A 12,015-nucleotide genomic window follows, 5' to 3' on the forward strand; every position below is an offset into this window, starting at 1 on the left:
CCTCCCGGAAAAGGACAGTAGGAGGCACCACACCCATATTCCAGAAACTTAAGGCCCAGGGAGAGGAGGGAGTCACCTGACACAGCGAGCCAGCACCAGAGGCCGCAGCAGGCACCGGGCTCCTGACTGCCGGCCCACGGCTACTTCTGCTGCACAGGCCGAGCAGTCGGGGGCCTGAGGTCCTGGGCACGAGGCTCACCCTTCCTGAACTGGGGTGCAGTGGGGGGCTCGGGAACATTAATATGAGGGGGGCTTCCCTTCAGACGGTAGAGCTAAGTGAAGGAGGCTCCTTCAGCTGCAGAAAGCACTGACAGCCCCCAGGCCCCTCCAGAGACAGCAGAGACAGAGATAGAGAGACAGAGAGGGGACACACTGCACAGCTCTAGTCCACCCCCGGCTCGGGCGTCCATGCCCTTGGGCCAAAGCAGGAGTCTGCCCACTGCCAGCTCGGTTTGCCCTCCCACACCCAGGGGGCAGTTCAGGCTGCCCACACAGGGGTCGGACCCAGGGTGCTGGACAGGAGGCCCATGGCCCCGGCCTTCTCTGCTATCCTGCCACGCTGTCCCCCAAAGACCCCTCATCCCCGGTCATGTCAGCAAAGGTCCCATTTGCCCAGGACTTTTCATGTGCTGGGCACCTGCATTCTCTCCTTGCCTTTCGCGCCGTCAGGCTAGGATCACCTCCATTTTACAGAGGAGGAAACTGAGGTCCCCAGATCTGCCGAGCCCCCTCGGCTAACGGAATTTTGGGCCGTGCCTGTCTGCTTTCTGTGTCCTGACTCTCTGTCTGCAGCACGAGCACCCTCACTGAGGGAACCAACGCCACTGCCTGGCCCCAGCCTCCTCCTCCTCCAAGGAGCTCTTACTACACATCCTTTAAAGCAATTCTTATCATGCCATGTGTGTTTGAAAGGGTAATTCATTTGAATAGTTTGAAAATCAGGAAGTCCACGAGGGTACCCAGTGCTGAGTCCTGGCCCTGTCCCCGCACCCCAGGTGCCCTTCCTGGGAGAACCAGTGACATCACTTCCCCTTCCAGACAGCCTCATATTCTAGAAGCAAATATCTACGTGTACCATCGCCTGCTACTTTTTCTTTTTTAAAAAACATAAAATGATGGCATTCTACACACATTATCTGGACCTTGCTTTTTTTCCCTCTTAATAGTATATCTCAAAGTTTATTCCATATCGAGACATATAAAGCCTTTTTCATTTTGTAACGGCTGCACAGTGTTCCAAGGTATGGATGAAGCATTTATCCAACTAACATCTGACTATTTACCCGCTGCCAGGGGCTGTTCTAAGGCCTGAGGCCCCAGACAGGGCCCCTCCACTCAGGGATTCACACTCCAGCCTGAAATGATGGAGCCTGAAGCTGTTACCAAATTTTTACCATTGCAAACAGTGTTGCAGGAATAACCTTTTATATTGGCACATCACACATGTGTGAATTATTCCAGAGAGCACACTCTCAGAGCGGAGTTGCTGGGTCATTTGGACATTTGTACTCGTGATAAGTGCTTGCTGCAGCTCTCCAGCAAGAAGGTAAAAGAGAGGCTGTGCCCACACTCATTGCTTCCACCCCCACCCTGCCAGCCATCACACACCCTGACGTCCAACTTCCCACCCATTGTGTGTCCATCTAAACGCCTGCCTGTCCATCCGTCCACCCCTCCATTCAGACAACTTTAGTCTCCACTTGCTCATCCACGAATGCTTCCACTCACCCAGAAAATGCTCCTTAATAACCATGCTGTGCTGGGTCCCAAGCTAGATCGATGGGGCGTGCGGAGGTTAGAATCGAGTAATTTTCCTGTGTTCAGGGAACTCTCCGCCCAAGCCTGTATTGACTCCAGGTCACCTATAGGTGATTATCTGTTGCGCTCCTCTTATGAGTCATTGCTGGTCCAGGCACAGCGCAGAGAGAAAATGCTATTATATACCCACTTTATAGATGAGGAAACTGAGGCTTGGAGGCTGTAGTTGGCTGGGCAGGAGCCAGCTGCAGAATGCTGACTTTCTGATCATGCCCCCCCGCTCTTGAACAGCTGGGGAGGAGCTAGGGGTGCAGGTGTGTATATGTGTGTGCGTGTGTGAGTGTGTTTTGGGGGGAGGAAGTGGTGAGGCTGTAACTCCCTTTCCTACCCCTGTACGTCCCCCAGGCAGGGGCTACATCTCTCCTCTCGAGTTTATCTGCACAGAGCTGCAGCCAGCACTCACATGACACAGGCTCCTGGGGCCAGGGACAAATGTGGGGGGTGGGGGGTTGGGTAGCAGGGACACAGGGGGGCCCAGAGCAGGAGCAAGCCAGCACCACCTTCGGTGAGGACACCTCAGTTCCCGGTGGAACTGGCCCCATCTGAGCTGAAGGACCCTGTTGGTCTCCCAGGTACCACATATGCCAGGGGGCTGCCAGGGTTCCAGTACAGAGTGCAGTGTCCACAGCCAGCCCGAGGGACCCATCGCACAGAGGCCAGGGGCGGGTCAGCTCCCGTCTGGAGGAGACTGAAGGGAAGTACAGAGAAACTCCAGGCCCGCCAGCCTCCACCCGCTGTCCACAGGCCGCAGCAGACCAGGACAAAGGGCCCGTGGTGGCCCGTGCAGCCAGCAGGGGGCGCTCTTGACAAGCCTAAGTGCTGCCAGGACCAGTGGAGGATCCCGGGCACTGTGGAGGTTCAGGGTGTTCTCCCGTCCCTCCCTCCTCTTCCTCCCTCCAGGAGGGGCTTGGGGCAGTCTTCTCGGGTTTCTCGGCCTTGGTTTCCTCCCTTGTAGAACAGAATAGCGCAGAAGGGGGATCAGGTGGTCTCGTAAGGCTCTGCCTCTAAGGAGGAACTTTCCCCAGCATGGCTGTGGCGCTGTGCCCAGGGTCAGAGACCCCGTGGGCCTTGGAGGACCCACAGACTTTCCGGATCCCACCCAGGCAGGTCCCGGGCAGCACCAGGAGCCCAGGTCCCCCCAGCCAGCGACCTGGGCTTTTCTCCCCGGCCCCGGCTCCACCTTACAGGAACCAAGGAGTGCCAGGCTGGGCTTGGGACACCTGTAGGTCCCAGGATGGGCGGGCGGCTGGCAGGAGAGATACCACAGATCACAGGGACAGCTGTGTGTCCCGTGTTTCTTAATCTATAAAAGAACAAATGGCTGGCTGATAAGGAGGCACCTATAGGTGAGGTGATGCTTTTAAACTTCTGAGATCAGTGGTAGGAAGTTGGGGTTATTAACACCAGGAAGGGAAGGGACGGGAGGCTCCAGTCTCCACAGTAAGAGATTCAAAGGCCTTGAAGGCTAAGGGTCCCTCCCAGGCATGAAGAGAGGAGGGGCTCAGGGAGGCACGAGAGAGGCAGCTTGTGGAGGGGGCAGGCTGGGATCGTCCATTTGTTTTGTACCTGCTAGTCTGGGTATCACACCAGGACCTTTGCAGTGCTAATTTTCTTAATCCTTAAAAGGCTCAGAGAGGTGAAGCAACTTGCCCGTGGTCACACAGCCAGAAAGCTGCTGGACTGAGATTCAAATCCTCTGCCTCTCTAACTGTTAATGTGTTGTCCTTTCCACTTCTCCGGACTGGTAGGCAGAGTCTCCTGGCATTCCCCACCTCGTGCAGTGCCCGGGCCCAAAGAGCTGTCTTCCTTGTTCATCCAACTTGCCCAAACTCACTCACTAGCTTCCAAGGCCATCCCAGCAGCTCTGGCTCCCTGCATGCTGGCCGGGCTGGGAAGTGGAGGGCATCAAGCGGCCGGCAGAGGTCGCCCTTTGCCATGGGAGCGCTGCCCGGGCTCGGTCGCTGCCTCTGCCTCCGGGCACCTGGACTCCTTTAAGCCTTTACAAGTCGCTACAAATCCTCCGTGGCTGCAGCCCCAGCGGCCAGTGAGGCCGAGGCTCCCTCCCAACAGATCACTGGCGGCCTGGCCCTGGGTGCACCCATGGCCTCAGCCCTCCCAGCTGCCCGTCTGCCTCTGATGGGGGGGTGGGCTCAAGCAGGGGACCCCCACCCTGGTTCAGGTCCCCACCATCTCTCCTGGTCTGAGCAGCCGCAAGCCTGCGGGTGATGCAAAGCTAGTCAGCGTTGGGGGGACTGATGGGTGCCCCCACCCTACCGCCCTATAGCTGTGCAAGCAGGACAAAAAGCTGGGCCTCAGTTTCCCTATCTGTGAAACGAAGGATTGGGCTAGCCAGCCTTTGGCGGCCCATCAAACTCTCACATCTTAGAATTTCCCTGTGAGGAGCTCCGGCTCTTTGGAAAAGTCCATCTCCACAAGAGAAGAACACTTGCCTTTGAAACTGCAGACTCTGTCTTAGCGCAGGCCTGTGAGGAGGCCGCAGGCTCTGGGAGCCATTCTTCCCGGCAGCCCAAGGCCATGACGCTGCCCCTTCCACCGCCCTGCACTTGCCTTGCTCCTGCCTGGCTGGGCTTAGCTGTGCAAAGGGAAGTTTTTGGATGGTGACAATGGGTCGCCAGGTCTTCCCAGCTTCTAGGAGAGGTTTTGCAGGGCCAAGCTTCCATTTATCCTTCTCAGCACCTGGCGAGGCGGGGCCGAGTTTACCCTTGGTGGTGCCTAGCACAGCTGTCGTGCAAGCAAAGTTAGCTGCTATTATGCACGGAGGGCTGCTCAGGGACTATGACGTGGACAGTGAAGGGGCCTGGGGACCACCTGTCCCATGCCATTGTATGGCAGGGTGGGAGGCAAAGGTCGAGAGAGGGAGAGACCACAGACGGCGCCAGGGGCTGAGCTGGCCCCGAATCCCTCTGGCAGTTCTAAGTAGGGCCTCTGGATTGTCCCCGGGCAGCGTCTCTCCTGGTCTGAAAGGTCGGAAGAGGCAAACGGCCCTTGGCAGGCTCCTCCCTGGATGCAGGATGGGGTGCTCTTGGCTGACCCACGGGAACGTGGTGCTCTGCAGGCAGGTCCCCAGGGTGGCAGGCCAACCTAACAGTCTGTTGCACGAACACAAGGGTTTTATTTCTCACCTTTGAGGCTTCACTAGTTAATTGGTACACTTCACACACACGCACCCAGGGAGACAGGCATTCGCACTGCACACATGTGCACACAGACACATACACACGTGCTCCTTTGCGCACTTAGAGCAGGTACGTGCACTCACTGAATGCCGACACAGATGCACTTGAGCACACACATCTCATGACAGCTTGCACAGGCAAGTGGCGGGTCCCCGGGGAGCTATGTGAGCAGCGGTGTGCAGAAATGATTCAATCACCATGCACATCTGCAGCTCAGGTCCCCTGGGGCAAGCGGGGCTGGCAGCAGGGGTGGGAGTGCTCTGCCTACAGGCTGAGAGCAGAGGCTGCACTCCAGAACATTGCCAGGGCCAGTGAGCTGGTGGGGACACGGCTGCTGCTCCGCCTGGCGGGAGAGCCCAAGGGTCCAAGGGACCCGCCCAGCCCTTCACCAGCCTCAGACTCTGAGAAGGACAGACGTCATGAGCCCTGGGCTCAGCAGCGACCTGCCAACTTGCATGTGCCAGTGCCAGCGCCGGTCAGGGTCCTCCTCGGCCTGGCCCCCACCTCCCCTCACTCCCAGCGCTCCCTGCGTCCCCCGCATGGGGCTGCTCCCTGCCTCTGGAGTGTGCTCTCAAGACCACACCTCCACGTCTTCGTCAGGGTCTGGCCATCAGCCCAGACTGCCTGGCCCTCTCCCATCCATCACGGTCTGGCCCAACTGTCACCCTCTTTCTTGGTTTCCCCCAGCAGAGCTGCTCACTCCCACTCCTATCCCCTCAGCGTCCCTGTCACGCACCCGCATCTCAGTGGCACTAGATCAGTGATGTGTCTCTGCATCCGTCTCCCCTGTCAGCTGGGATGTCTTCCAGTGACGGATCCCAGAGCCTAGCCCAGGGCCCGGCACCCAGCAGGTGCTCATTAGATGGATGAACAGATGGCTGGATGCACCACCACTGTGGGTGTACACGTGACCCAGGGTGGTGAGAGCTGAAAACCCAGTGACCTGGTCCTAATCAGAGCATCTTGGGACTCAGACGCTGGTCACCACGTCCAGGGCTCCCAAAGGTGACACATTTGCCACCAGTGGAACAAGGATGACAAGGTGGCCCACAGGCAAACCTTTTATGTTTTCATAGTGAAGTTTCTGGACAACGATCACTGGTGAGTTCATAAATATTATTTAGGATGAAGTTAAGTTAGGTAGAACGGCAGACCTATGTGGATTAAAGAAACTGGTTTTTTGTTTTGTTTTGTTTTGTTTTTTTGAGACAGGGTCTCACTCTATCGCCCTGGGTAAAGTGCAGTGGTGTCAACATAGCTCACTGTTTTTTGTTTTTTTTTTTTTGAGACAGGGTCTCACTCTATTGCCCTGGGTAGAGTGCCGTGGCGTCAACATAGCTCACCTCAAACTCCTGGGCTCAAGCGATCCTCCTGCCTCTGCCTCCTGAGTAGCTGGGACTACAGGTGTGCACCCCCACACCTGGCTAATTTTTTCTATTTTTGGTAGAGATGGGGTCTTGCTCTTGCTCAGGCTGATCTCGAACTCTTGACTTCAAGCGATCCTCCTGCCTCGGCCTTCCAGAGTGCTTGCATTACAGGTGTCAGCCACTGGGCTGGGCCTAAAGAAACATTTTACACCTAGTATGGATGGGATGAAAGTGACCGAGGCTAGGAAAGCGCTGATGTGGACTGATGACCTCCTCGTCTTAAAGGGAAGGAGCGGAAGCTCAGAGGGGTGCAGAAACTGCCCGGTCACCAAGCAGGGGGTCTTCCACTCCCAGTCCTTGGGATCCCGCACCAGGCGTGCAGCCTGGAAGCACAGGAGAGGTGGTGAAGGAAGGACAGTAGCAGAGTGACTTTGTGCTCTACCCCAGGGAAGTCAGGAAGAATGGCGAGGGGCAGGAGACGAGGAGGGGAGAGGGACAGAAGAGGCAGCGCCGGGAAGCTGGCCCTGCACAGCTGCTTCTAACTCTTAGCAGGGCAGCCGGGGCAGGTCCTTGGGCCAGCTGGAGTCCCCACACAGGGTGGGGCCCCTGGGTGAGCAGTGGTCCTGGGAGCAGACCTTCCTGCACCTGTACCCTCACCGGTCACAGAGGAAGGTGCATCTCCTCCCTGCCCCATGTGCTAGGAGCTGAGCACATGAAGTCACTAAGAGGACAGTGTTCTGAAAGCGTAAATTGTGAATTCAGACTACAGCTCTTTAGAATTCAGTCCGTCCTTCCTCGACCCGGGCAGTGCCCCTGTGCCAAGGCTTGACAAGGCTCCACACTGCCTGGCCACAGAGTTCAGATGCTCTGGCTTGGCACTCAAGGCTTCTGGTAGGGTGGACCCACTTCTGTCCATGACCCAATCTCCCAACACCCACCTACTCCACAGGCCACCCATCGTCAACACTGGCGAAGGGGACAATATAATGCAGCCTTGGCACTTCGGAGTGGGGGTTTGTGAGGGCCAGCCTCACACGGCTACGTCCGACAACCTGTCCTGGGGCACAGAAGTTAATTCAGAAGGAGTGACGGATTACTGGGGAAAACACTCATTGATGTGGCCTGACAAAGGTGCCGGCCCACTGTCCCAACCCACACTGGGCTGGGATGCCAGCTGCATTTGGGTGTACCTTGTCCCTTGGGGCCCATGATGCCATGAAGCTTAGGCCGTGTTCTTGAGGCCAAACCCTCCTGCCGTTTTCTGGCCATACTCCAACCCCCTGACCTCACAGTGAACTTCCTCTGACAGCTTCTCTCCCCAAAAGGCAAAGGAGGGCTGGATTCAGCCCTGGCGAGGCCCCTTGGGCTTCTTCTCATTCCCAAGGCAGGCCATGCCCCTACTTTTTGTTTCTGCAAAGTGGAAAGAGAAACTAAACAACTACTGAACATATGTGTGTCAAACACTGGGTTCTCTAAGTCTGCCGTCCCCAACCCCGTGACCTGTTAGGGACGCCCCCACAACCCTGCCTATGGAAAAATTGTCCTCTATGGAACTTTGGGGGGGGGTGTGCTGCACAGCAGGAGGTGAGTGGTGGGCAGGCGAGCGAAGCTTCATCTGTATTTACAGCTGCTCCCCATCGCTTGCCTCACCGCATGAACTCTGCCTCTCTGCTCCCCAGTGTGTGAAAAAATTGTCTTTCATGAAGCTGGTCCCTGGTGCCAGAAAGGTTGGGGACAGCTGCTCTAAGTCACCTTGAATAAGCCTCGGAACCCTACTGTGATGTCCCAATTATTACTACTGCACTACAGATGAAGAAACTGGGGCTCAGGGAGGTCCAATGACTTGCCCAGGGTCACACTACTGAGAAGTGGCAGTGCCAGGACTTGAGCCCAGGTGTGATCACCAAGCCCGTGTCTTTCCACATCGTGTTCGCCACGGGAATGTGGCAGGCCTTTCTCAGTGAGACACTGCCTTCCCCGGCCCTCACTGCCCTGAGTGTGAGGAGGGCGACTCGCACGGCTGGGGAGTGCCGAGGACGGCACAGAGAGGAGGAGTCACAGGCCTGGCCAGTGCCGGGCCCAGGCCCTGAGCCTCTCCCCGGAGGGCAGTGCTCACGCAGTGGCCAGGACCCAGCTTTGTCTCAAGGCTGCTGCCTGCGATTGCCACGAAGTGGGGAAGGGGAGGGTGGGAACAGTTACCCAAAGGCCCTTAGAAGATGTGGGGAGGGATGTGACCGGAGATGGAAACAGCACCCCTAATCACCAGCTGGTGTCCTCTAGAAGGCTGTAAATACCCTGCAGATGTTCCTACAGCCCTGGCTCCAGGCTCAAGGAGTTGTTCTCCACTATCCCCTCACTAACCCCTGGTCCTCAAGACAGGGAACTCCAGGCAGGGGCAGGGACAATGGCATCGCCCAGGAAGAGCCAGGCAGAACTGGATGAGCCCTTAAGGACCACCTGGCATGGGGACGGCAGGGCTGTGGTGTGGACACTACCCCACCTCCTGCACCCGCAGCAGGCATGGCTAATCAGTCCCTGCACTCTTCCCACTGAGTCCAGGCACGCCCAGCCAACTGCACACACCTGCCCAGCCATTCTTAACCACCTGGTACCAACACATGCCGCGAAGTCTTCTAGGTGGCCCATCTTTGACAGGAGAGTGAACAGAGGCCTGGAGAGGGGAGGGCCTTAGCTGGCAGATCCGCCCACAGACTTCCTGATTCCTGACCTTGCACTCTTTCTCCTAAACCGAGTGTCACAGCCAAACTCTTCTCAACCAAAGAGCCTCATGGATGGGTGAGCCAGCTTCAAGCAACCTTATATCAGTCTCGCAGTAGCCTGCAAACAAGTGTTATTCCGTCTTGCAGGTCAGTGAGTTGAGGTTCAAAGTGGGTAGGTGATTTCCACCTAGTGGCACAGGGAGGTGTGGCTGGCGGACGCAGTAGCTCTCCTCCTTAGCCTGTGCTCTGGTTTTTACTAACTGCGTATGCCTACTCCTTTACTTAGTTGCTATTAACTGTCAGTAGGATTTTTAAAAATTTCTCAAAAAATAAAAAAAAATTGGGGAAAGAGGAACCAGAAGGCAGAAAGTGAGCTGAAAAGGGGTAGACGTAAGAAAAACATGGCTTCGATCTGGAAGTGATCTTGGGATCTGCACAGGACTATCCTGACATTTACAGATGAAGAAACTGAGGCCTGGGGCAGGGGTGAGTGTGGGTAGGGCCCTGAAGGCCCCATGTGGGTCAGAGGCAGGGCCAGGACCCACACCAGGCCCCAGGAGCCCCGGCTGCCCCGAGCTTCCCGACTCTCTCCCTGCCCCTAACCACGTCCCGGCCACCCCTGCACATGCCTGCCCAGGCCAGGCCTGCGGTCAGTCCCCAGACAGCTCAGACAGCCGCCTCGGGGCGGGGGCGGGGCAGGAGAGGGTGCCCATGCCAAGTCTGGCAGGAACAGGGGCTTGGCTCTCACTGCGAGGCATCTGTGGTTTCCCTGCAGAAGCTGTGTGCAGTCCCCAGGGCTCTGTGTGGAGACTTTTCCACATCCCTGCATCTGAGGGTCCCAGCTGGGCTGAGGCTGGCGCGCTGACCCATCCAGCCCCACTCTCCAGAAAGCCCAAGGCATGGGGAGCTGTGAGTCAGCTGGCTCTGGGGCCCCTCACACCGCCTGGCTGGTCTTCTGTATTCCGGGAGTCTCTCGGTGTGAGGCTACTCAGGGACTGTGCCAAGACTGGGAGTGGGAGCCCTCGCCCCTGGAGCCCTGCAGGCATAAGCCAGGCACTCCACAGGCACCCTGGAAACATTACTTCCTGACTGCCTGCTGAAAGCTGGCAGAGACAAAAATCTTGCAAAATGCTCCAAAGCTGCGTGGTGCCTTGACACTCTGTGCACATCGCAGTTTACAAAGCACTCTACAGTTTAGAAAGCACTTTGGTGTCATAACCTCACTAATTGACCCTTGTTTCACCCCACTGTAGACAGGCAGTGTAGCTTAGTGGTTAAGGGCACCAGGCTGCCCGGGTTCAAATCTGCAATCTGCTGCTTGCTGGTGCCGCAGTCACTAGCCTCAGCATGCATCGTGAACGGTAACGACAGTCATAGTAACAGTACACCTTCCTAGGCTGCTGAGCTCACCCACGTGAGTTAGCGACTAGGAAACAGCCCAGCCCTGGGGCGTTGGACATGAGCTCTATAGGGCCCTGGTGGGCTTTATCGGCTCCACCACACACAGGAAGAAACTGGGGACAGGGGAGCCAGTGCTCGCATGGGGGAGTTAACCGCTACCATTCTGCATGGTAAGGATTTTCAACCTTTAAAAAAATACCCTATTTTTTAAACCTATTCTTTAGTCTTGCAATGTCTTAGGGAGAAGCTCAATTTATGAAACAATGAAAGGGGCCCACGCTGGATGGAGGCGCCTCTGGGAACCACAGCGTGAGCTCCAGTAGGATGTCTCAGAGGATGTGGGTGGTGGAGGCTGACAGGGAGGCAGGGGCCTGTGCCCACTGGCCAGAGTGCCAGGTTGAGGAGCTGGAGAGACTCTGTTCTCACGGCAAAGGCCAGTCACGGAAAGTCCCAGGAGAGGGAAGGAGAGCTGGGGTAGGAGCTCTGGAACATGTGAGCTCCCCCAGGAGTGGCCTAGACGCCCACGTGAAGCTGTGCAGGTGGGAGGGAAACCAGAGAGGAGTCCCTGCTGTATTCTGGTGGCTGGGACGCCCCAGTGGCACTGCCCGAGACCCAATCCTTGGAAGAGCTGCTCCCTGCATGAGGGGCTCCCTGGCCAGATGAGCTGGGGAGGCTGCAGATTCTGGGAGACTCTACAGCACACTGTCTGCCTTTCCCAAACTGACTGGATCACAAACGCTGTTTTCACTAAACACTAGTTTTCCCCAGAACTCACTTTGAGAAACACTGGCCTAAGAGTCTTGAGTGGCCACAGGGTGGAGGGGCTGGAGCAGAGGCAGAGAGGGTGAAGGGAGGGCAGGCAGGCTGGGGGCTGGGAGGAAGACTCCCTGCTCCACCCTGGGCTCTGGCCACAAAGGTCTGTGGGAAGAGAAGCCACAGAAAGATCTGAATCCTGGATTCTGAATCCAGTATCCTGCCCGGCTTCAGGAAAGCCACTGCCACCTCAGACATACCCAAGCAGCCAGGGCTGGCCTGAAGGTCCCCTCCCCCAGCAAGACTGGCCCAGGTGGACACAGGGGCCCAGGCCACTTGCTGGAAGGGCAAAGGCCAGAGGAGGAAGGTCACAGAAGCTGCCTGAGGCAGACACTAGGTTGGCTGGGGAGACTGCCACGCCCCCTCTCCTGCTCTACCCAAGCAATGAGCTCTGGTGCCAGGGTTGGCGGGGGGGGGGGGGGGGGTGGGGGGGGGTGCCAGCCAGCCAGGGCTGTCTACCTGAGGCGGTGGGCGCCCTCCTGCAGCCACTCTGAAATCTCCATTTGTAATTATGAATAATAACAAGAACAATAGGTGTGTCATTCTTTACCTACTATGCCAGGCTGCATATCTGGCATTTTATATGAATTATCTTCATTAACAATATAGCCAAAGGTAGAATGAGTAGCACATCTACAGATGGGAAAACTAAGGCTGAAAATAATTAAGGAACCTGCCCAAGATCAGAAGATGGCTAAG

At 56.9% G+C, this 12,015-nt stretch overlaps 1 protein-coding gene across 1 annotated transcript in view; it reads right to left on the reverse strand.

The window, feature by feature from the left end:
- ZMIZ1 (zinc finger MIZ-type containing 1) overlaps positions 1–12,015 on the reverse strand; it is a 227,397-nt gene that overhangs the window by 107,575 nt on the left and 107,807 nt on the right.

The sequence above is a fragment of the Lemur catta genome, chromosome 14, assembly GCF_020740605.2.
Source record: "Lemur catta isolate mLemCat1 chromosome 14, mLemCat1.pri, whole genome shotgun sequence".
Taxonomy (NCBI): Eukaryota; Metazoa; Chordata; class Mammalia; order Primates; family Lemuridae; genus Lemur; species Lemur catta.